We start from the raw sequence: 26,626 nt of genomic DNA on the forward strand, positions 1-26,626 counted from the left end.
TAGTTGCACTGCATGCCCAGTATACTATGATGTGCATTTGAGTGTTATGTGGCAGACATCTGCACCTCGTCATTGTTGTGCTCGATACAACAGAGCTGCTATTGCAATGCTATTGCTTTTGCTATTGCTTTTGCTATTGCTTTTGCTATTGCTTTTGCTATTGCTTTTGCAATTTCGCGAAAGTATAGCGCTCGTATGCAACGCTCCGTTTTGTCCAGTCTCGATTGCATGCTCTGCGAAAGGGAGGAAGCCGCTGCTGCTTTACGTCTCCCGTATCAGGGGCTAGCTTGCTCAAGGGCGACTGTTGGCGGAAGGCTCCGAAACACTGCACTATAAAAACTGCTGCACCCTTTGGGGTGTATATATTTGCCACACAACAATAATCGCTATCTGTCTTGTCCGCATTTCATTTCTTGAACGCTGCGAGCCCGGTACTTCCACGTCACGAACGGCATGCGCGTTATCAGCATGACGGAGCATTCTCGACAGGAAAGTAACGAGCGGCTTGCGTTTTCGAGAAAGGACACGCAAAGCAAGACAGATGACGATTATTGTTGCGGTGCAAATATACACCCCGAAGGGTGCAATTGTTTTTAGAGTGTACAGCGCGGTCAGTCTCATAAGGATATCCACAAAACTTGAAAATCCATATCACGGTATCTCCCCATTTACCGTCGTAATCTCGACCAACCTTAAATCTACCACACAGGAATTCGAAGGGCGAACACTGCGTTCCCACTGTTTCGGCAGAAAAATTAAATATTGTGGGGTTTTACGTGCCAAAACCACTTTTTGATTATGAGGCACGCCGTAGTGGATGACTCCGGAAATTTTGACCACCTGGGGTTCTTTAACGTGCGCCTTAATCTTAGTACACGGGTGTTTTCGCCCCCATCGAAATGCGGCCGCCGTGGCCGGGATTCGATCCCGCGACCTCGTGCTCAGCAGCCCAGCTTATAACAGCTTATAACTTTCAACACGGTTGGATCCTGTATGACCATTTGCGCGCGCCGCTAGATCTCTCAGCGTGCAAGAAACAAGCACCATTACACATTTTGACATTCAAACTTCTTGAACATACTTGCAATGAACGCCACTATAAGCTTACGACCGCATAGCAATGCATGTACAGAACGCAAAGCCAGGAAGAATAGAAAGACGAAGAACAGGGCAGACGCGGACAAACAAGTTAAAGGCAACAACAACAACAACAACAAATTTTCCTACAAAAATTATCATAGGGAATGTATGGCGTTGTAGTGTCTATATAGACACCAAACTCGCACCAGACTGGCGGCTCCCGTAAAGAGAGTGTTAGAGCCCTGCACGAGCACGGGCCGACCCGAAAGCTTGGGCCCGGCTCCGGGCCGTCCGAAGCGCTTTTCGGTGGGCCCGCGGGCCGGGCTCGGGCTTGAAGTCACGGGCCCCAGCTGGACTCGGGCCCGCTCATTAAAGGGCCTAAGTCGTGCCTTCGAGCACACGCGAACATTATGCATTGATTGCATGGTCCAAGGAATTCTGTGCCAAGCTGAAGTGACACAGGCAAGAGAGAGAGAAAGAGAAAGCAAGGACAGGAAACGAAAAGAGGTCAACGAACAGGTCAACGAAAAGAGCACCCGGTTTGCTACCCTACGCTGGGGGTGGGGGAAAGGGAATAGAAAGAGGAAAAAAGGGAGAGAGTAAGCACTGATTGCGTGTGGGAGGGACACTATACACAGGGACACTATGAACGATCCCTTAAGCAAGAACGTGGGTTCTTGGTATACCTCTGCAAAGAAAATAGAAAACAGATAAAGTTCTATTTGTTTTCTTTTCCACAAAAACGAACATTGTTTCCGCGTATGGAAAAATAAATTGTTCAAAACCCGCTCTTCAAACAATTTTCCTGTTGCCGCTTTTTCGATTGCACTATTACAATTCTCGATACAATTATATTATTTTAGCGCTAACGCAAGGGGCGTCTCCTTCTACTTCTGCGTCTATATTATGCTGTATGCTCGTGAATTCGCCTGTTTGTATGTAGATGCATACATATTCGCATGCTAAATGACCTCATAGGACCAAATCGTACGATCAAGGCAACATGCGCCCCAGCGGAAAGATAACAGCAGAGGCCAGATCACTGATGTTCCCATTGTAGCAACAAAGATTTCGGCCTTTTGTTGCTTATACACTGCAGTTGATAGGACCAGGAGAAGGCGAGGCTGACACATGCGGTAAAAGTTTTTTTTTCTTTTTCTTTTTACTTGCAGGCCGGGCCTGGACATGCACACGCGGGCCCTGGCTGAGCTTCGAAATGAACGCCCGGGCTTGGGACGGGCCCGAACCTGGCTCCGTCATGTAGGCCCGGGCCCGGACTCGGTATCACGGGGCCGGGCGGTGCGCGGGCTTCATAAAGCTGGGCCGGGACCGGGCCCAAAAATCAGGCCCGAGTAGTGCTCTATAGTGAGTGTTGCCGTTCAGCCAAGCTGGAAATGATGGATATATAGAGGACATGAATTTGCCTAAACTTCCTCCTTCTTGCTTCATGCGGCTTTGGTACTTTGCAAATTACTAATATTCAACGAAAGGTTGCGTTGAAAATGCAACAATCCGCGAGGATTATTTATGCGCATAAGGACATATACTGCATTCATACGTTGTCTAGCTGTTGTCTGTTTTCTTCATATCGTTGTAAAACATGTTTTCACGTGGCATATAGCGGACAATCGCAGTGCCAGAGCTCCACAGAGTAATGTGGGAAACTCTACATACTGGCCTGGGCTTCCACTCAAACTCGCAGGCTTTCTCCGCGTGCCTCGGCGTCTCCGATTCCCCCGTTAATGAAAGTACAACGCGAGCGCGCCGACGCGAAAATTCTTCGAAAATGCAGGCCAGTGGCCGCGTTAAGACAGTTCGCACGAGAGGAAGCGCTTCTAAAACACGAGCAGCAAAGTGGGCAGCGACGGGCTTACAAAGAAGCGAAAGCAGAACCAGCGCGCGGCCGCACCGCGTCTGTCCTCTTTTCCTCCTGGCAACACACACACACACACGCACACCGTGGGTGGCATTGTGAGACAGGGCGTCCCTTCCTCTTCGTTCTCTCGAAATCTGTTTTCCCCGACAAAGTTGCGTCGACCGCGGCGCACACGCAGTGGCGAGAATCGCGCCGTGGTAAACAAGCAGCGCGGGCAGGCGAATACGCGTGCGCGTACGGCGGGCTATGGTGGCTAGGCGGGCGTTGTTCTCCGGTATGCCGCGCCACACCACACGCTGTTGTGGGAAGACGCAGCAGGGCTCTCCCGCGCAGATCGAGTTTCACAACGGGAAAGAGAGATGCGCATCTCTTTCTCTCTCTCTCTCTTTTTTTCTAAGGCAATTTGCGCTTCGAGAGCATGCGCCTGTGCCGCGCGCACACACTGCAGGACAGTGAGCGTGCGGAGTCTGCGGTGTGTTGTCCTAAATTTAGAGGCGGGAGTGAAGGGGGAATCAAGAAACGCCGCGCTGCGGGCGAATTTAGCGCTGCTTCCAGAAAGAGAGAAGAAGAGGGAAGTACGGATGTGTATGCGACGCGCGGGCGCGACGAAAAAAAAATAAGAGAGAGAGAGAGAGCGAACACAGGACAGAGGCTTTCGTAAGGTCGCATCGTGTGGAACGGAGGAGGGAGAAAAAGAGTGGTGTAATTGGCTAAAAAAAAAAAGAAAGAAAGAAAGAAAGGAATGAAGTGTTGAGCGACAGACGCACACGAGCTTGGGAGAAGTATTGGACAGTGGGAGCACTGGATGCTATAGCGACAAACGAATCGTCGGCCTCTGGCGCGAAACGCGCCTCGTCAGCGTCATGTGCGTTCGTCTTGTTGACTCCGAGTGTGCGATCCTTCCATGACTGTATATGCAGCTAATCTATTTGCGAACTCCCGCCTCTGTCTTTGCAGCGCAAGAGCAAGAATACTGTGATTATATCAACACGGGGCTGTGGTGAAACACGATCGTCACAGCAAAACAGCGCAAAAGAAATGAAAGAAACAACAAATCAAACGACTTTTCACGTAAAACAAGCTATACATAAGGGCAAGGATCGGATAAAAGTGCACGCCAAGAGCTGATCTCCTCGCGCTCATCTTTCGCAAGGGCATGGACAGTCGATGATGTCTCGTGCTTACGCCGCTTGTGAGAGGTGATCTAGCACACCCCCGCATGAAAACTTTTCATCGGCCGCGAAGCCGGCGAGGAGAGAGAGGTCGACGTGGGGCTGCGACCATCGCGGGGAACATCAAAGTGCGCGCGTGGTTTATATCGAATCTCTTCTCGGCGCGAGGGCCTGCGAGTAAGGAGAGGCCAGGAACCGAACTCGGGGCACCGTTTCACAACATAGCCACGCCACACGACCACACACGCTCGCACGTTCGGCAGTTCATTGGTGGCCCTGGCGCGCGATATCCGCAGGGGGGCCTTTGCGTGGGCATGCCTCGCAGGCTCGCTCCTTCCCGCCTCGGCCACTGTCAAGGACGTGCTCGCCAGACGCCAGCGCACCGCTGACGGTGGCGAGCGGGTGGTCCTCGACGCTGCCGCAGGCGAGAGCGTAAAGAAAACACCGGCGACGGCGACGGCTAGCGCGAACGCGCGCGTTCGTGGCGTTCCGCAAAGTCGGGCGTCCGCGCGAGACCAGGCGGCCGACGGGCGCCCTCCGGCACACGCGAGGAGGCGTGGAGAAAGTAAACATGACCTTGGCGCAGATAACGGTGCTCTCTGCCCAGTGAGCTGCTCTCCCTCCTTAAGGAACCACGACGCGACCACAAAGGGGAGGGTGAGAGAAGGAAGCCGCGTCGAAAGGCGACGACCGAGGAAGAGGAGGAGTGCGCCGTGCGCAAGCACTTACGTGCCCGGAAAAATGGTGGCGTAAACCACCCCCATCACGGCTTCACACACTTTTTTTTTTTCGTTTTCTTTTCTTAAAAACTCCTTCCACCCCCACCCCCCCCCCCATTCCTTCCTAATCTCTATTCCACCCTCCTCATTTTTGTTCACGAGCGAGTCTTGAGAATATTTGGTGGGTTAGTGGGATCGAAGGGCGGTGCGACATGAATATCGAATAGCACGAGCCAGCCCGGTGTACCGGCCCATTGGCCTGGTATACTTTACATAATAACTTGGCTCCATTTCGCTTGGCAAAGCAGCGGACGAAAAGCTTTTACTTCGAGAGAGTTCGCTGTTGGGCTAGCTGGCGCCCTGAATACAGAACGAAAAGAGCGCGCTAACTAACGGGACAAGGAAGGAAGAGAATTGAACTGTGGGGTCTTACGCGCCGAAACCACGATTTGATTATGAGGCACGCCATAGCGGGGAACTTCGGATTAATTTTGACTACCAGGGTATCTTTCACGTGCCCCCAATGTACGGGACACAAGCGTTTTAAAGAAGGGAGACACACACACAGAGAACTCTCGGTCTATCTTTTCTTCCTGGTCCCTATAGTGTGTCGTTTTCGTTCTAAACAGTTTTGCATAAGCGTGTCAGTCCGGTGGGGTTGGACCACGTTGCTGGTACTTCTTCCCCCTGCACTTCAGGGCCAACGATCGCAGTTATGACACCATTGCATGGATACGTTGGCGGACGAACTCTAAGTGGATACTAAGTGGGTTAAGAAACAGTATGGGTACATTTATTTGGGAAACGTTAGGAAACTTCCCCGCTCCAAAAAAACGAGCGGCCAATACTCCAAACAAACTAGAAACAAACGCTCATAAACCGGTGGAAACAGGCTTTGACGCAGTTACTGCGACAGAATTACGTACGAAAGAAGAGAAGATGGTGTAAGGATGAGGGGCAGCGCTCTATTCCCAAGTGATGATATTCAACTGGCCTACCTGCATTACTGTTCAAGTACCACTTTTAGCCATGTTGAAATCATTTGAAACTTTAATTTTAATTGTGAGATTTAGGAGGTAACTTCAGCTGTGGCCCAATTCCGATGCCGCCTATTCAAATACATGAAGTAACACTTTTTTATAACCCCTGGACCGAGTTTAACGAAATTTGTTTCATTTGAAAGAAAAGTTAAATTCTAGTGGACTAATGGAAGCGGAATTTCGTTTTAGGACATGAATTATTTTATAAAGAATTGCCGAAAATTGCAAAGTTTGAAGAAAATAGAAGCACGAAAGAGAGTCAGAGATAGAGTGAGGGAGAAAAGACAGGGAGGTTAACCAGAGGCGAGTTTCCGGTTTGCTACCCTGCACTGGGGTGGGGGATATAGGCGTTGTAAAGACGATAGAGAGCGAGACGAGGAAAAAAAAAGGAACAAGAAAAAGAAAGAAAAAAGAAGAAATAGAGAAAGTGAAAAAGAGGTTTAGAAAAAAGGCGTTCCAATCACAGGCGTTCACACAGGTCGGTCGATCTCAAGAAGTGCGGTAGCGTTTGCACGGTCTTCTGTGCACGAGTGTTTACACATTGATAACTCTGCACCAAAGACAGATATCGCAGTTCTGTCAACTTTTACCCCGTTAGAACATCCAAAGCGGACAAAGGTTATATATTAATTTATATTTTGCGTGTAATTGTTGCAATGTTTACAAGAGTTTTGCGAAAGTCCTATTCACAAATTAATAACGCATTTCACACATGGGCATAACATATCAATTTTATCCATTCTAGATGTGCTATTAGATGCAGTTTACAGAATTTCGATATCATTTTTTTCATTGCTGAACGCGAGAGTTGTAAACTCGATAATTTCATGTTTCTAGATTTTGAAATATTCAACGATTTTTTATTAAGAATATCGAGGACCGAAATAAAAACACGCTTCTAACAGTTACTACATTCATTTTGTCTTTTACAAGTAACAAACTTAATCAAATTCGGTGCAGTTGTTGCGGAGAAAAAATTATTTCTCCTTTTCCGTGTATTTAGGCACAGCAGGTCCCGAGCTAAAGCTTCCTGAAACTGTTCAGTGGGTTATGAGGGACGTCGTAGTAAAGCGGTTTTTTTTAACGTGCACCTAAAGTTCTCAACCTAAGCATGCACGAGCGTTCTTGCATTTCTTGACCATCGAAATCCGATATGCATGCCACCGCGACCGGTAATCCAACCAGCGACCTCGTGCTCACCAACACAAAGCTGTACCGCGGCGGACCATTTTACTCTATCAAAATACCCAGCGTACGAGTCGGAAATAGAACAATAGACACGTTCAACTGGGTATTTATTTTCCCCCTGTGGCGATATACAAGCCGCTTATTATTTTTATTTTCTAATGTAGGACTGATGGACTGCATGATCGCTTTATTGCAACGTTTTCGCGAAATCCCCCTCCCCCTTTATAATTGCTATACTTTCCAAGCGTGAGGGAAAGAGGGGGGAGGGCGTGGTTGAATTTCAGTGAATACGCGATTTAAAGTTGATTTTCTACTTCTCTTTAGTAGAGCATCCATGATGCAGTCGTAAATACGACGCCGGTTACTCAGCGAGGCATCCTAAACGATATGTCTGAGGGAAACAGAGACATGAAAACGGAGTTCATTGCACTTATCTCGAACATTGCGACCTCATTTGTGGTTAATACGCGTAGAAGCAGCTGTTCTGTCGCCTTAGGAGCCTATATATGTACTACCTTACAAGCCTATGCCGGTAGGTTACTGATTGAGGTAACATTGAGCCCGAGCTTGCACGGAGCAACACTGTCTCATGTTAGTCACTTGCGGTGAAGTTGTGGTTTAGTCGATTCCGTGTTTCTATAAGAAAGAGTACGTCGGATAAAGGGGCCGTTGTCTTAACAACCAGATCAGGGAACTTAAGTACAACGTAGAGCGTGCTGTTTCGGGACCTTCCACTGCAGAAACTGTGGCTGCGTGTTAGCGTTTCAAATGACAAACGATCGTGGGTATAGAATCCGGTAATTACAGGCGAAATTTTAGGATTTTAGAATATCTTATGGCTAGAAGAAACCGTTGTCAGCAACGCTACACTGCAATGCAACCCTACACTGCAAGAACTGCAATGCATCCGCAGTCATGAATATAAATAACCAAGAACTGCAATATACATACTAAGAGAGCCTGGAGATGGCATACCATATTATATTTCGTTGCGTTATAGTGATGTGGCTTCTTTCCAAGCTCACCACACCGATATAGTTACATATCGGTCCGTCAGCAGTAAAAACTCAGCTGTTAATTCGGTGCTCTTGTCGTCAGTTTCACTATGTTGTGTCATTTGTCCTTCTTGCGCGCTGCTGTCTTAGTGAATAATGACGCGTGTAATGGAAGGCGTTATGAGGAACACATCTCTTTACATCGACGCGGTATTACAGCAAGGTAGGCAGAAAAAGGTCGCAAGCGTCGCGCCTGGTTGTCTAGCGCCAAATGAAGGGAAGGGGATTGAGAGGGAGAAGAAAACAGAAGGTTGAGAAGGAAATACGGAATCAGAAACGCTGCAGCGTACGTTGCGTATGGCTCTTTTTCCATCGCGTCATGGATATACGACACACAGAGGCTACTTAGCTGCAACGTTGAAACCGCGTTGACAGTAATGCTTTCTTCAGCTGGTCTGAAAGAGGGTGCGCGCCGTGCGTTCGGCTGGTTCTTCTCGATTGCTCTCCTCTATCTTGGAGCGCTCTGAGGCACTCCGAGCCCTGTCGTCGGAGCAGTCATCGAGATTGAAACGTCATCGCAGCGCCGCGTCGCTGCTGTTGGCGACGGCCCACCGTAACCTTGGCAACCTAGGCCACTGCATGCTGGCGTCTCGACGAACGTTCGTCCCGCCGGCACGTCCGCCGGTTTTTCGGGCAGCGCCGGGAGCTTTGGATAGGCGAAACATCGGACGTTGGCAGTAGTCAGGTGGTTTCGCATCAGCAATTTCCTCCTCCGAGAGCGAGTCGCACGTTCGGCTTGCGCGCTTGTCCCCTACCTTTGAGCTCGGGAAACGATCGATCTACCCGACTCTGCTTCGGGGCATACAGGCGACCAGTCGAATATACCATGAATGTGGCATAACGTGAATCGCACTTCGGTTATCTTGAACTCGCACGGAGGGATGATCCCCTTGTTTACGCGAGCGTCCGCTATCAGATATAGAATATCGGGCCGCGGTGAGGCGAGCCGATGGAGCGGGAATGAAGCGCGAACACCGCAATATTTCAGCACTTGATTCCGCGATGCGGTGTCTCGACGCATAGCCAGTTTTCCGAACATGCCTTAAGTAAGGTCATTCACGTTCAAGCATGGATCACGCCGACAGCACGAATAAAGGAAGAAGAAAATATCCATTTGCAATAGGATAGCGTGTAATACGCGTCGTTCGAAGGCGTATACTTCATTCACGCGTTTATTACGCCAGTCTGCTACGGCCTCGGTAAAACGTACTAGCAATACCGAAAAATAAATAAAACAGGATGTTGAGAACTTGCGCAAACCCGTACCGTATTGCGAGCTATTGCGCTCCGGCGCGTGGAAAGACGTCTTCACTGGACCCTTCGTCGCTTGCGCGTATACCGCACGATCCGCGCCGCCCGTGCAGTATCGTCGCGAATGCATCGGAGTCCCATGGGAGCGCCACTTGGATCGGGCGACCCGGCGGCCTCCTTTTGTCGCCGACATCACCGATGGCCCGAGCAGATGCTATCGCTCGCTCGAGCGTCGCAAGGCCGCTCAGCTTCGCGCGCGCACATCCTCGCAAGTGGCGGCCTTGCCCGCTGGCACGGCGGAGACTGCACGCGCTCGGCTCTCTCACGCCGGGCCCGACGAGCACAGGCATCGGTCGGCCGGCTGTGCCTGCCACAATGACTCATTTATTTGAGGGAGTACGACTGACAATGGCGACACCGACTTGGCGCCCGGAGATCATCACGGGACCTGCTCGCTGACAAGCGCAAACGGAGGAGGAGGAAGGACTTGGGCGTCCGCTCACAACAGGTTGCTCGCTGTTCGCATATGATGCGCACTCGCAAGAACAATTGAGACTGCGCGACAATGCGGGCGAGCAACCGGTTGTCCATATGGGATTTGAATCGGTTTTCGAGCGCTGTCGTACTCCCCGATGCAATGCGGCCACTGCGCTCGTGCCCACGCTGAGAGCACTCTACCGGAGTTTCATTTTTAGTTGATTTGATTTAATACGTAATATCGAAAGTGTTAGCTACAGATGTGTCTCCAACCTCTCCCTAATGTTGAATTGTTCTTCGAGAAAAAGAAAAGAAAGGATGACGTGAGGTAAAATGAATCGTCCGTCTATACCACACGCGGCGAGGTCACTCGAATAAAATAGAGGAATATCGAAAAATGACAAACGCAATAAACGGAAGAAATTTAGCGCACTGCGCATACACTTCGACGGGGCATCGAAGTAAACAGTTTTCTATAGCTTCCACGGAGCAGTGATTCTTCAAAAAGGAAATGAACAAATCTTGAATATGCAAGCAAAATATGAAACCAGCAGTTGCCCCGCAAAAGCAGTCACAAGTGCCCCATTTGTATCATTTGTTTTTACAGTACAAGCTGCTTCATATCATAAAGACAGGTGAACTTTTAACAGTCACATTAAAGTCCAGTTCAGACTTCATTGGACATGGAAGGCATGGATAAGTTGTTGGAGGAAGTGTGAAGAATTTTAGCTTGGAAGCAACATGATGTTCTTTTCTTCTTTTTCTTTCATTTCTTTCTTTTTTCGCTGCACAACTTGACAGCTCACTTCTAGTGAAAGTACAGTTGGCGTCAACAGTTCACTGGGCAGGCGGCATCTGCTAAAAATCTTAATATTTCTTGAGCCTGGGGACGCAGAATGGATTTCGGATTTGCTACGTGTAGTATTGGTAGTATTGTCTACGTGACCAACATAGTAGCGCTTTGCTGGCTGCAAGCTAAATCTAGGCTGAAATTCAGACTTTCTTTGCGAATTAGCATCGCGCAAACTTTTGACGCTGACTGTATACACGCATGCATGCACAAGATCGGAAGAGTTACGAATGGAACCTCCGTTTTTTTGCATCCTTGATTTCATTCCGTTCCATTTGAACCTGACAGTGGACAAATGGAAACGTGACACCGACACCTATAAGATACCGCGTGGTTCTTATGACTACATTTCGTATGCCTGAAAAGGATTTCCTCAAGAGATGTGAAACAGCAAGCTTTGCATGTACCACCGTTCTTATCTTGCTCTCTAGGGCGATGCAGTTCTCAACACGTGACTAGATACATAGAAATCAGCTGCGCGAGATAGCAATAGAAATGCAGTAAGAAAGATGAAAACCGGGAGAGGTCCCTCGCTAATGTTCTGATCGAAAAAAGTCGCATGCTCCGCTTTTTTTCGTGCTGACCGCATTGGCGCGATGTACTCGAATCAAACCACAAACGATGGAACCGCTCAGCACGAATGCTAGTGAACAGAACGCGAAATACGTGTGCTCATTAATGTGTGCGAGATATGCCCGAAAGTCGAACAGATAATAGCGCACAATTTATCCGCTGTGTATGTGTGATTATTCGCTACGAATCAGTTAAAGATAACAATTAAAAGGAGTTAGCCGCACGTGCTTAGGTCTAAAAACTGGAGCATACAGCTCAAGAGGTTATCCCACTTACTTAAGGTCAGCAGCGGATAGTAGGTCACAGTAATATAACAAAAAGGGAGGTAGGGACGCTGATTTTAATATAGCATATAGATGTCATTTGGACCACAGGCTAGGGCGTGTTGCTCCATGGCTGATACAATGCGACTGCGATTTTTTTCCGTTCAGTTATCTGTAATTTTTACAGATAACTCTGGCGCGCATGACGAAGCACACACACAAACAAAGAAGCTTGAATGGAATGAACCCCCCCCCCCCCCCACACACACACAAACGCGCGCGCGCGATACTCAGCCTTTGTCGTTCACTGCGAAATTCGAAACAGACTTCCGTTCTTAACATGTTTACAAACGTGTGAAAAGTGAAAGCCACTCAAATGTGAAAACAGTGGAAATTTAAGGAGGGGGAGGGGAAACTTGATTGGCTCAACTAATAAATTTGTTGCCTGGCGTGATTACGTGACGCCCCAGACATCTAGTCCTATAGCTACGTACTATTCGCGCTTCCTCTGTGTCGCTGTTCTTAATCTTTCCCTCCCCCTTTTCCTTTCCCCTAGTGCAGGGTAGCCAACCGGGCTCAGTCCTGGCTAACCTCCCTGCCTTTCATTGATCATTTCTCTCTCTCTCTCTCTCTCTCTCTCTCTGTGTGTGTGTGTGTGTGTGTGTGTGTGTGTGTGTGTGTGTGTGTGTGTGTGTGTGTGTGTGTGTGTGTGTGTGTGTGTGTGTGTGTGTGTGTTCTTGTGAAGTGATCTTTGCCACTGGCAAAGAGGACTTTCGATCACTCACAATCTCGAGGATGAACATATTAGCGAAGGCGGCCGCGGCCAACAAGAAAAGGATCTTACGAACGTAAAGCAACGCGAATTAGGCCCTGGCGCTGCGTTTGTTTACCTTCAATTTCGTTCCATCGTTTGCCCCGTTCCGTTACGCATATGTGAGCGGCGCGCACTCTCATAACTTAGCCGTCACGCATTTTACGCCGACCTGTCAGGCAGCGAGCTCCACCGCCGCAATCCCGTAGATCACGAGGCGCCCCGCATGGTACTTTGCTCCCCGCAAGAGACCCTTGTGTAAACACGAGGAAAGACTCATCGCACCGATGCTCCGCCATGGTTTCTGGAACTGTAAGTAGAGACCCACGAGTAGACACGGGGGTTTGAGCGAGGGGAGAGAGAAGAGCCGGAGGCCAGCCGAACCAGAGAGACTGCACGGAGAGACGCACGAGAGACGCGGCCGAGGAAGGCAGCAACACGCTTCACGCCGACGCTCTGCAGATAATAAACAGTTTGCATTTGAGAAAGAATCCAGCCTTTTTCATTTTGCTGTCATGGCGCAGCCGACAGGATCTGCAGTCGCGTCTTTCCCGAACGAAGAACGAGCGGCCACCACGGAGCCCAGCAGAACGCCATCGGTGAGCTCGGAGTCGACATTCATGTATTCACCGACGAAATCAACTGTCCGCGAAGTTCTGAGCGCCCTGAAAAAGCAACAGCTGACTGACGAGCTGAGAATCCGTGGACTTCCGTGCAGCGGCCGCAAGGACGATCTCGTGACCCGTCTCCAAGACGACAACACTCGCCTCCAGACCGAAGCTGACGGCGACGACCACGAAAAGGCGGACTCCAAGGCGCCGGCTACGATCGAGAGTCTGCGTGCGGAGGTTGACCAACTGCGACGGCTTCTAACCCAGCAACGCGGGTCACACGCTACGAGTGACACAACGGCGGCACCGAAGCCAACGCAGGCGCAAGCTGGGGACGAAACGGGCTCCCAACGTTTCGACGGGATCCAAGCCCCCGCTATGGCAGCGAACCAACGGCCTGCAGAAGTCAACCGTGGCGCATCTCCGCAGCCCTCGCCTGAGAACACCACCGCCACAGCTACAGAAGGTACGCCAAGCATGACTGAAATCGTGGCCATGTTCGCACGCGCGCAGCTGCAGATGACGGAAGCGTTGTCGAGAATGTCCGCGCCAGCTCCGCCCGTGCTGATTCAGTCTACGAACGATACCGCGTCCGCCATCCCCGAGTACGACGGTGATGTACAACGAAATGTCCAAACGTGGATTACGCAGGTGGAACGCATTTCTGCGCTGGCCCACTGGTCCCCATCACTGACGCTCGCAACGGCAGCAACCCGGCTGCAAGGTGCCGCAAGGGACTGGCACAGTTCTTACGGTATGGCTTGTGAAACGTGGGACCTTGGGAAGGAAGCACTTGCCTCTCGTTTCGACCGGAAGCTAACAATGCAGGAGTTCTTGGACTTGCAAGCTTCACGAAAACTGCGCAATTCGGAGACCCTAGTAGAGTACATGTACTCTAAAAATGCTCTACTGGACAAATCTCCGTACCCGCTGGCGAATGAAGAGAGAATTTCGCTGATACTCAGCGGGATCGAAGACGACACCTGGGCGATTCCTCTCGCTGCACAGCCCTGCAGCAGCGTCATTGATTTGATAGACCGCGCAGCGCTGCTCGACACCAGGCGGCGTAAAGCAATAACGACGCAACCAGCGCAGTTCCGACAATTTCAAGCTGGACAACAGAGCCAACGAAACCAAACGAGGAACAGCTACGAGAACAGAGCGGCAGCTGACGACAGACGCCCCGAGCCGAGCGCTCAGTCAATGCGGAGCGAACACCGAGAACCAGTTCGAGCTGCACGAGCACGAGCATGCTTTAACTGTGGCAATATGGGACATTTGTCGAGGGAGTGCACCAGACCCAAGACGGAGGCCACAATCCACGCGGAACGACGCCGAGAAGCCAGATATGACGCAGGCAACGCCGGCACAACCTCCAGGCAAGCCAACTGCTTCCTGCAATCGACGGGCGGCACCCTACCCATCGTGAAGGGCTTCGTTGAGAACCGGCCGGTCAGAGTCTGCATAGACAGCGGCTCCAACGTCTCCGTCCTCGGCGAGAGCTCTGTGGGCCCCGAGGTTCATCCCCGACCCTGGACGTCTCCCGAAACAATAGAAGTGCTCGACCGGTGCATCAGACCGGCGAGAGTGGCGACTCTGAACGTGACCATCGGAACATCGACCGTGCGACTCGAGGAGGTAGTGATCGCGCCCTTGCCAGGTGTCATGGACCTGATGCTTGGTTCGGACTGGCGCCGCGCTGCGAATGTTGACGTCACGTTCCACCCCACTAACGACGTCACCCTCGTCCCCGTTCAGCCATCGGTGAGCGAGCCGTCGGGTCTCGCACCCAACGCACACGGTGCGCATCGCGTCGGAGAGACCCTAATAACAGCCTTTAGCAATCGCAAGGTCCGAGGCGAACTACCGGCGAGCGATATCGGCTTCGTACAGCTGAACACGAAGGACCCCGGTCCTGACGAAGATTACACCAATCAGGTTGAAGAGGCAGTATCCAAAATGTCCCGCGACGCAAACGCCGACAAACGAGATGAGCTGCGCTCAATTCTTCATCGTCACCACAAGGCGTTCACCACGAGGAAAGACGAGCTGGGGCTCTGCGCTCACGATGAGCACAGCATCGAACTCAGGGACGATATTCCCGTCGCCTCAAAGACATACAGATCCTATCCCGCTGACCGCCAGTTTCAAGAGAGCGATCCCGAATGCCAAAAGTTCCGGGCGGAAGCAGGAACTGTTAACTCCATCTACGAAGTGGAAGACGACATCGTGGTGAGAAGATCGATCGAGGGCGGACGAGCTTGCAGAAGGGTAGTGGTCCCTGCGGCGCTCCGAAGCAGTGTAATGACAGTCTTTCATGACAACAACGGACACTTCGGAAGCAAGAAAACGAAAGCCTTGATCCAGCGGAAGTATAGGTGGCCATCTAAAGTAAAGGACATCCGCCGCTACATCGAGACATGCCACACGTGCCAGATGATTAACTCACGAACGACACGAGCCGAGAGGTGCCTCAGCCCCAGAGAAGTCCCAAACGAGCCCAATGTTGTCATCTCTCTCGATCACATGGATCCCCTGGATGGAGGCGAAGGTTATATCCTCGTATGGCATCGACCACGCTACAAGGTACATGGACGCAGCAGCAGTGCCAAGCACATCTTCCAAGTACTACCTGGAATTTCTTACGAACCGGTGGATCCCACGATTCGGCGTTCCAAACATCATCCCCGGAAGATCAAACGAAAAAACTGTAAACGTCGAACAGCTGAGGAAGTACTAAGAACGCGCCTTGGACACCGAGGAATTGACATCGACGGACACGTGCGCCTGAGGACAGTCGCAAATTTTGGGTAGGCCGTGTGAGCGGCGCGCACTCTCATAACTTAGCCGTCACGCATTTTACGCCGACCTGTCAGGCAGCGAGCTCCACCGCCGCAATCCCGTAGATCACGAGGCGCCCCGCATGGTACTTTGCTCCCCGCAAGAGACCCTTGTGTAAACACGAGGAAAGACTCATCGCACCGATGCTCCGCCATGGTTTCTGGAACTGTAAGTAGAGACCCACGAGTAGACACGGGGGTTTGAGCGAGGGGAGAGAGAAGAGCCGGAGGCCAGCCGAACCAGAGAGACTGCACGGAGAGACGCACGAGAGACGCGGCCGAGGAAGGCAGCAACACGCTTCACGCCGACGCTCTGCAGATAATAAACAGTTTGCATTTGAGAAAGAATCCAGCCTTTTTCATTTTGCTGTCACATAGGCACTCTGCATATACGTATCTCCCATCTCAAATTGGGAGCTGTTGAAACTGCAGTGCTGCGTGGCAACACTTAACTAGTAAGCGCATCTGCGCCATTGCGAAAAACGCAGCGCGTGCGCCCCCATTAAGGGAGCAGCGAAACGAATCCGGGCCGTCGTCGGGTCGCACCTAGCCAGAGGCGCCGCGGGTCAAAGTCGCGCGACGCGGGCCACCGAGCCACGGTCTTACGGGACGACGCTGACTTCCCGGCGGCAGCTGCTGCTGCTAAGCCCTCCTCCTCACCCTCCCCCCCCCCCCCCCCGTCCGCCTTGGCGCTTAGCGCAACTCCTCTTGCGCCGTCTCTTCTCCCTCGCCCTCAGCACCGCCGCACCGAACAAGTACAGAGCGGTGGGAGGCAGCCAGAGAACGACGCCAAAGAGAAACACGAAGCCGCTAAGCACTTTCGAAACAACGCGGGGGAGCGCGGTTCGATACCGCAGCTCACCGGCCTGGGCAGGAAGTGCGCGACGGTACAAGCATGGCTTCGTGGTTTTTCCGAGCGTTTTATGGGCCAGTGCTCCCAGAGGAACTCCGAGCAGAAGGCTTTATTCGGAACTTGAGCAAGTTCCTGAGGTCTACGGGCCTTCAAGATATACCTTGAAAGCGCCGCCTGCTTACCGCTGTATGGTATACGCGGTTACATTCTTCGTGCTCGTCTCTCTCTCTCCCCCTACCACCCTTTTTCTCTTTTTTTATCCCCCTACCCACTCCCCCTCGTGCGAGGCAGCCAACCAGAACTGTACCTTGTGTTAACCTCCCTGCCTATCTATGAGATCCTGTCTTTTTCTTCGCTCTCTCTCCCCCTTGTGGGCGGAAGGGGAGGGGAAGTAAGTAAATAAACAAACGACACATTTCTTTATTTAGATATAGAAACAAGGGAAGGTAGACTACGTCAGAGCCGGCTATACCAAGGTCCCAAATTCGTTACTCAAGCAACAATAAAGAAGGAAAAGAAAGAAGAAAATGTCAAAAAGCACGATACACCACACGAATACAAGCGCACAATTAGTGTGTCATCTGTGGGCCACCAGCGCCGAAAGCAAAGTTCAGTAACTACAATATGGTAAACCATTACACAGGAGAGAATGAGAACACAAAGTCTCTTCATATATATGCATAAGGACACCACGACCGCGCGATCAGCTCGTTAAAAGAGAAGCGCAATGTAGACGACAAAACAGTAATGCCAATTACAGGCACTTATAATATTAGTCTTCACTAAATAATCGCGAAGGGCACTCACGGCACTGCTCTGCTGATCAGGGCACGACTGCGGTGGCGCGGTCCAAGCATTTTGCTCACTGTGCGAGGACGTTTGTCAAAGGTGTACAAACGGTCACGCAGGCGAATCCGATGTTGGTCATATTAAGCTCATTCTACGATAATATGCTCCACTGAAGCGTCGGAGTTTTCGCAGTAACTACAATGGGAGACGTTCGTCCGCTCCTCACCTGCGGCGCATTGTTTTTTCATCCACATTCATTTCCATCAATTCATCATTTCTTTAATTCAATTAGTAAATACAAGTAATTTCCCCTATGTTTTCCTTGGTGTCTTTGTTGGCTTCTCATGATATAGTCCTGCACTCGACATATATACTGTTAATGTCTGCTCTGCATGTCTCATCGATTTGGTCGCACTGCGTTGAGACAGGAGCATCTCAGCAGCGATTGCAGAGCCCCACTGTAGACACTTTGAGTGGATGGACACTGTTAACGATTGAGTAATATCAAGAGAGAAGAAGAGAGAAAGCAAGGGTAGGGAAGGCAGGGAGGTCAACCAGAACAGCATCCGGTTTGCTACCCTACACTGGGGGTGGGGGAAAGGGGAATAGAAAGAGGAAGAAAGGGAGAGAGTCAGCACTGAGTACATGTGGGAGGGACACCTTACACAATGACACTATAAGCGGTCTCTTAAGCCCGTGCACTTTAAGTACCGCACTAGTGCACGAATCGCTTTTCGAGCCAGTGACGGTTGTGGCCACGGTCCGAGTATCTTTGACTCGGTGAATGGTCTCGAGTCTAGCCTGTGTAAAGTTGCCCGCAGAGGGAGGCGGTGGACATCGTAGCGAGGGCAGGTACACAATACGTGCTCGATGGACTCCTCGCACCCACAGGAGTCGCACATCGGGCTCTCGGCCATTCCCATACGGTAGGAGTATGCGTTCGTGAACGCCACTCCCAACCACAAGCGACACAACAAGGTTGCTTCGCCGCGGGAAAGGCTAGGTGGCAGTTGTAGCCGTAGCGTGGGGTCCAGTTGACGTAATCTGCAATTGAAGCCACTTGATGTCCAGAGATCTTGGGACTTCTTGCGCGCAAGTAGGCGAAGTTCTCTGGCAGCGTCCGACCTAGCCAAAGGTGTTGGACGCGTCTTTGTATCTTCGTGGGCACACCGGGCAGCCTTGTCAGCTAGGTTGTTGCCGACGATGCCACAGTGAGCAGGAATCCACTGAAATACAATGTGGTGTCCTCTTTCCAGAGCATGGTGGTGCAGTTCCCTGATTTCAGATGTGATTTGCTCGTAAGTTCTGTGACGTAACGCGGACTTGATGCTATGAAGGGCTGCCTTGGAGTCACAAAATACGACCCACTTCTCTGTTGGCTCTTCGGTGATGTACATCATAGCGGCATGGAGAGCTGCAAGTTCTGCCGATGTAGATGTAGTCGTGTGCGACAGTTTGAATTTAACTGTAACGTTCTTGGCTGGAACGACGAATGCGGCAGTTGAGCTGGTAGGTGAGGTTGAACCATCGGTATATATGTGTATGCGGTCATGATACGTCTGGTGCAGTAATAGGAGTGTAAGTTGCTTCAGAGCCGGCGATGGATGATTGGACTTTTTTGTAATTCCAGGAATATCAAAATTCACTTGAGGCTGTCGCAGGCACCACAGGGGGGAGGAAGGCTTCGCCGCCGGCGTAAAACTTGCTGGTATGTACTCTTGATGAGCGTTAATCATTCGTGAAAAGGTCGCTTGAGGTCTCTCGGCTGGTAGGGAGGCCAAATGGTGGTCGGGGATCCTTGACAGATGGCGAATGTGCGCTCTGAGAGAGTCGACAGCTACATGTGTCTGTATTGTATGGTCTCCTGCGATGGCAATTGTTGCTGCTGTTGACGTGCACCGAGGCAGCCCCAAACACGTGCGTAGGGCTTGACCTTGTATGCTCTCCAAGGTGCGAAAGTTCGTCTTGCATGCATTGGACAACACTGGTAGGCTGTAACGTAGGAGTCCGAGAAACAGAACCCTGTACAGCTGCAACATAGAATGGACTGGTGTACCCCAGTTTTTCCCGCATAGAAATTTGAAGACTTGAGCAATGGCGACTAGCTTCTTCTTCAGATAGACGCAGTGAGGGCTCCACGAGAGGTTGCGGTCAATGATGACGCCCAGAAACCGATGTGTCTTAACATAGAATACAGCTTGACCATTGATGGTAACAGGATACGATGACATTTGTTTCCGCGTAAAAGCAAGTAATGCGCACTTCTCAGTAGACACACTGAGGCCTTGTTCTCGGAGATAAGAAGCCGTCATGGTTGCCGCCCGCTGAAGCCTGGCTCTTAGCTGAGGGCGAGTCACCGCAGAGGCCCAGATGCAAATGTCGTCGGCGTATATTGAGACATGTACTGTCTGCGGTAGGTAATCCGCTAGTCCTACCAGGACGAGGTTGAACAAAATAGGGCTCAACACTCCACCTTGCGGCACACCACGGCAGATGTAATGGTCTGAAGTTGGGCCGTCTTCGGTCTGTAAGAAAAAACGCCTTTCAGTCAAATAGTCTTGAAGCCATTGATACATCCGGCCACCAACTCCAACAGCCTCAAGTGAGTTTAGTATGGCCTCATGGGTGACGTTATCATAGGCTCCTTTTATATCCAGAAAAAGTGCCGCAGACAGGCGCTTGAGGCTTTTTTGATTTTGGACCCCGACGGAAGCCTGTCATGGCGTTCGGATAGATGTTGAATCGTTCTAGGTACCATTCCAATCGGGCAAGAATCATTCTTTCCATCACTTTGCCGACGCAGCTCGAAAGCGCAATCGGACGATATGATGAGATCTCAAGCGGTGACTTTCCAGGTTTCAGAATGGGGATCAAGCGGCTCGATTTCCATTGTTTAGGAACGGCGCCGTTCTGCCAAGACTCATTGTAGTAGTTGAGAAGCTCATCACGTGCCTCATGTCCAAGGTGGCATAGGGCAGCATACGTGATGCCATCAGGTCCTGGTGACGAAGAACGCCTGCAAGTCACCAACGCAGCATCGAGCTCTTCGAGTGAAAATAGCACGTTGATTTCTGGTACACGTGCCTCAGGGGTGTCATTCAATGCTGCGTCAGTAATGATGGCCACGGACCCAGCAATCCGTGCGCAGAACTCTTCAGCCAATTGAAGTTCCGAGCGAAGTTGGTAGAGGGCCAGAGCAGCGAAGGGCTTCCTTTGATGCGGAGATGAGCGAAGACCCCTAACCGTTCTCCATATGTGCGAGAGCGATTTTCGGGGATCAAGCGACTGACAGAATGTTTTCCATCGCTTATCTTCCAATTTATCCATGCGACGCTGGATTTTCTTTTGTATGCGCCGTGAAGCCCTCAGATCCAAGACGGACTTCGTGCGACGATACCTCCTCTCCGCCTGTCGGCGTGTCGCACGCAGCCTATCCAGTTCCACGTCCAAGTCTGTTCGCCTTGTTGACCTTGTAAGCGAGCACATGGACGTTTTCAATGCCTCTGCGATTGTTTCTTCGAAAGTGTGTGAGAGGCCTTCCCGACAAGTGTCATCCATATCCTTCTTAAATTTTGTCCAATCAACTGTACGCAACACAGTAGAGGAGCGTTGGTCAATTCCTCTAATCGTTATGTATGTTGGAATATGGTCGCTTCCATGTGTTTCTACGTCTGTAAACCATTGGACGCTCGAGGCAAAGCGCCGTGACACCAAAGTCAAGTCCAAGCAGCTACTGTAGGTCGTGCCTCGCAGAAATGTAGGGCTGCCGTCATTTACACAGCACAAATCATGGTCGGCAGCAAAGGAGGCAAGGCTCCTGCCTTTGGAGTCCATTTTAGTGCTTCCCCATAGCTGGTGATGCGCGTTGAAGTCACCTGTGATAACCCAGGGACCATTGTTCATTAGTAATATTTTCTTGAGTCGTTCGCCGTCAAAGTGACCCGCTGGGGATATGTAGGCACCAATTAGTGTAAATGACACATTCTTCTTTTGGACATTTAGGCAGACATATTGGTTGTCGTCATGAGGCTCTATTGCGTTAGCGACATATGTGAAGTCCGTGCGGATGTAGATGATCACTTTCGTGCTCGCACCGCGTGTGGACGAGACGAAAGATTCATAACCGGACAGTCTGAGTGGAGTTGATGTATTTGGTTCGCAAATGACCAGTATGGGGAAGCGATTTGTGAAAATGAATTGGCGAAAGTCTGATATACGGGTCCTTAGACCCCTGGCATTCCATTGAAAGATCGACGCACTTTTAAGTTCAGTGCGGAAGGGGACTATTGGTCGAGCCATGGTGCTTAAACGATGCTAGCAAGCACTGGATTTAGTGCATCCAGTATTTGCAGAGCGCTTCGAGCTGCTGGTGTTTGCAGCTTGTTCAGTATAATGCGCATTGTATTAATTAGCGATTGCAGCATATCAGCCACCTGCCTGTCTTGGTCGCACACATCGCCGACAGTAGACGTCGGGGGTTGTCCAGCGAAAGTTTGCTGTGATTCTGTTGGTGAATGTTGTCGTTTTGGTAGAGCCGGCCAAGATTCGGCAGATGTGGCCTTCTCAGTGGACTTGCTCTTCGCGGTCCTTTCCACATTGTCTGGCCTAGGCGGTGGAGGAGGAGGTGGTGTTGTAGGAAGTGGCATGCGCCTTCCTTGAGAAGCCTGTCTTGAGGAGCGCCGGTGACGTGAACGTCGCTTCCTGATTTTTTCGGCGGCTTCGCGATGAGATGAATGATCTCTCGCCATCTCTTTCAAGATGGCCATTTCCTTCTTAATATGTGGGCACTTCTTCGATGAAGCTTCATGCGATCCTCCGCAGTTTGAACACTTCACCACAGTCGCGCCACATTTATCTGCAGTGTGGGGCTCTCCGCAGCGGGGGCATGCTGCCTGATTTTCGCAGACGCTGCTCACGTGTCCCAGTTTCATGCATTTGCGGCACTGGAGAGGTTTCGCAATGAAAGGCCGCACTGCATGTCTGAAGTGTCCAACCTTGACATGCGAGGGTATATGTTTGCCCTTGAATGCTATTTTCACGCAGCGTGAACTGCCTAGCCGCTTAACATCAACGATGACCTCATCATTGGCTGGCTTGATAAGAATCGGCAAGTCGTTATTAAGGATGGCGACGTCTACGTCGTAGATAACGCCGGTGACTACGTCAGATCCCAGAGGGATGTAAGAGCGCACCTGAATGCCATCGAGGTCCGTTACGCTGCGTAGAGTGGTCAAAGCAGCCGCATGCTGGACATCAACCGCCAGAAGATTTTTTCGGGTGTTCACTCGAATGTCCGATATTTCATTTGGCACCAAGGCTTCCAGTGACATCGACACAGATTGCCTGTTAAGTAGCTTCATGTTGACGTTGGGAAGCAGGGGCACAAAGATGATGGTATTGGCGTCCGGCCTCTGTGTCTGTCTCACTGTTTCCGTGCTTGACGATGAGGACGTCCTGGTGTTCCGTCGCTTCGCTCTGCGGCTCTGTACAAGCTGGAAGTCGTCATCGGAAGTGTCCTCACTGCTGAGAGAGTAGACATGGGTGTCCTCGCTGTCGGTGTCGCTCTGCTGACCGATCCGCTTCCTGGAGGCGGCCGCCGCTGACGCCGCCGTCGCCGGCAGACGTGCGGGGTCGTCCACTTCCATTGCGACTGAGCAGGGAGCGAGGACCAGCGGATGAACTTAGGTTTTCACAGAAATAACCCGGAGCTAGAAAGAACAGCGCTGTATCAAAAGACACTTCGTCGTCGTCTGTCGAGTAATATCAAGATAACGCAATATATCATTAGCGCTGGGCATGTTACTCAATCCGACAACTCGTTTAACCGCTTCCATCCGTTCGCCGCTGTGCCCTCTCGAGTTGGTCCATTTCGAACAGTGGGTTTATAGGATTAGAGGAGGAACTGCTAGTTTTACAAGGTGGGCGAAAGTATATGCGTGTAACAAACTCTCGCTTATCATCAGCAGTGACTATCAATGTCCAGCTGTCAACGTCGATACAATGTGTTCAATCTTACGCACGCCTTTAGCGAGATTAAGTCGGACATTGGGTGCTGATCGATAATGAAATTGGCTTGTAAGAGACGCGCGTTACAACTTATGCTTTGGTTATGCAAATATAATGTATACATACAACGTACATACAACAGTGCACTAAGAGAATGGTACAAAGAACAGAGAAGACAACAGAGGTTCAAAGTCGTCGATCTGTGTTACGTCCTGCTCGGTTTTGTGTATTTGTTTCAAAGAAGCTGGCGATGCATTCCCTCTAGGTCACGTTCAATTCTCTTCAGTGGTTTTCTTCGTTAGTCTGTGTGTGTGTTTCACAAAAGATGATATTCTTATTGGCAGTCTACAGAGCCAGGTTTCTGCTTTTTAAAAATACGTGGCACACGCCTTGTCGCTCCCGAAGCCGTAAGGTTGAATGGGCATTCCTAAGCAAAGTTGTGAACAGTTCATATCATTTCATTTTTCATCACACCCATCTGGAATAGCCGCAAGACAAACCTCTCCAGGATTTATTAAAGAGGCTCTCTCTCTAAGAAAACTCTCAATTTATTTCGGCACGGACTTCACTTTCAACGTGCGGCGACTATATAGTATACAGCAAAGTGTTAATTTATATCTGCGCGGCCCTCACATAAGTTCCCCACGCGGTACAGCCCCATTCCAAAAAAAGCACCAAGAATCAATACCTGACAATACCAAACTGACCTATACAGACCTCAGTGGCCAACTGTGGTGTCGATGTGAACCTCTATCCTCCCTTCCTCTATTTTTAACCCTTAATTCTCTTTGAGACTGTGGAGGGTAGCTAACCGGACGCGCCCTTCTGGTTGACCTCACTGCCTTCCCTCTTTCTCTATACTACCTTTCTCTCTCTATTCTAAGGCAAATGTGGTTGATGCTGGGGGTCGTTCACTACCTCTAAGTCTCCGGTGTTCACATTCCTTGTTTCTGCGATTAGCTGCACCACGATAACGCTTTTTCGACAAAAAAAAAAACCGCCAATATATAGATAAAAGACATACAGAGAAATAGACAAAAGCTGGGAATTGTTCGAGGTTTACGCAATGCTCCACTATACCGGCGCCAGATAACTGTAAAAAGAGGGCCCGTATTCACAAAGCAAGCACTTACGCTAGAACTGTCCGTCGGCGAAAATTGCAACCAATCCTGATAGTGGGGCAGCTTATCATCGAAGGTATATTATAGCGTTATTTGCCAATGGCAAATAACGCTTATAAGCAAAAACATATTTGTGAATTCGCTCCCCTCTACCCCTTCTCAGGTGCGCTGCGCGAAATACTATATACTCACGTTGCGCTGACCGCTACGGGCTTTAGCCAAGGAAGAAGCTAGTGAACCGTCAGTGCCACCGTCTGCAAAGGAATAAAATAAAGGTACGGAAGTAAATTTCAGCGCTAATAACTAAAGCAAAAACTTAACGCGGCGCTTCGTTTCTTACGGCGGATGTTTCGATTCATGCTGCCGTATTATTGCAGCGCAGTGTAACGACAGCGCAGCAGTTTTTGTTGTAGACAAACAAACAAAACAAAATGCAACCCAATATACGCCAAATCCCGTTACAATAAACGTCATAGAGAAATAGGTTATAAGCCTGCTATCAACTACTTCTGACCCTTGCAACCAGCGTTGGGCTACTCCCCACAATAATGCTTAGGGGCGATGCGATGGCAGCCGCGCACAGACAAAGCCAAGCTATCGAGGTCAAAAGTGCATTCGTATACGCAAAGGGCAGCGATGCATATGCATGTGTTGCCATGCGTGTTGCGTGCGGGATGCTGTTTTCGATGTCTCGGCGCAGTGACTGGTGATGGTGCTCTGCGAAGACTTCCTGTTTCGTTTCATCTTCTCTTCTTTTTTTCTTTTCTTTATTTGTCTCTTTCCTTCGTGCTGCTACGCTCCTCTCTTCTTCGCCGTTGACTATGTTTACCATGTTAAGAATGGCCGCTCTAAGAGAGCTTCGTCATCTTGCTCAGAATGTAACGCTGGCTCGCTGGAATACTCCACAGAATTTAAACCGTCACTTACACAGCCATCCGTCATTACGATTGCAGTCACCGCAAATCTGTCACAGTGCGACCCTACACTGATTTTTCAGCTGTGGGCATATACGAGTATACCTTCACTAAGTCATACTTCTATAGTAGTTTTGCGGCTTACTCTCCTATGAGTACTCAGTGCAGATGTGAGGTGACCACCGCGCACCTCTACTGCCCCTGTTCCCAGTTCGACGGACAACGCCAGACTCTTCGGTGTGTCTTGAGCAGACTGAAAGATCGGCCTTTTACTGAAGCTAAGGTTTTGGGAGCCTGGTCTCATCGCTCATCAGGCCAGAAACACATATGTGCGCGAGTTCTTCTGCAATCCCCGAAGGCCCCACAATATAGACACTACGGGCCTTGTCAAGTGAACTTGACTGGTGTAAACGTCTGTCTTCACTCTGTCGACCCCTCTATTTCGCTCTCTCATACCCCGCCACACGTATCGGTAGCCGACTGGACAAAGTCTAGTTAACCTTCCTGTTTCCCCCCTACCTCCCTATGTTTCATCTCATTTCGTCTCTCTCGCATACTCATCTGTGCTGTAGCTGAGGGGTCTTAAGGGTCTGACTATAGCACAGTGGGCTTCACTTCTAATCACAGAAGCACAATCGCGTGCTATTTCCCTTACTTTTCCTGAGCGCTCACGGACCATCCGTGACGATTTTACTTCCCGTACACAGGCATTGGTAACTTATGAAAAGCGATTGGCTATTGCCACTTGATGGGATGCTTCTCATTTCCACGGCCGCACACTTCAGTATATGTAACTCACCGTCCAATGTGATCAAATGTCAGTCGAATCTCCTCGGAAAGCAGCTTCCGTAGAACGCCAATGGCGCTGCAGCGACACAAACAAACACCACTAAGACAGAAATGATTGGTCTTACAGGTGGGACCATCGCAAAAAAAATATGTGTGGATGCCAAGCTACACGCATCTGAACGTTGCAAAGAGGAAAACACGCCGTATAGGCTGTCCGGTCGTTAGGTGTTCGGCCAGCTGCAGTGAAGGATGCTGTCACAGATATACCACCTGCGTCCTCAATGTCATCGTTCCATCAATGAAAATAAATAAAACAGGAATGAATGGAAACCAAACGTCAGAGAGACA

At 50.3% G+C, this 26,626-nt stretch overlaps 1 protein-coding gene across 1 annotated transcript in view; it reads right to left on the minus strand.

The window, feature by feature from the left end:
• Positions 1-26,626, minus strand: part of LOC139060188 (SH2 domain-containing protein 4A-like) — a 400,299-nt gene that overhangs the window by 75,226 nt on the left and 298,447 nt on the right. Inside the window, exon 3 of the mRNA XM_070539143.1 lies at positions 24,768-24,829. The gene's annotated coding sequence lies outside the window, so the exon portion shown is untranslated. The remainder of the gene's footprint in view (positions 1-24,767; positions 24,830-26,626) is intronic.

The sequence above is a fragment of the Dermacentor albipictus genome, chromosome 1 (assembly GCF_038994185.2).
Source record: "Dermacentor albipictus isolate Rhodes 1998 colony chromosome 1, USDA_Dalb.pri_finalv2, whole genome shotgun sequence".
Classification (NCBI taxonomy): Eukaryota; Metazoa; Arthropoda; class Arachnida; order Ixodida; family Ixodidae; genus Dermacentor; species Dermacentor albipictus.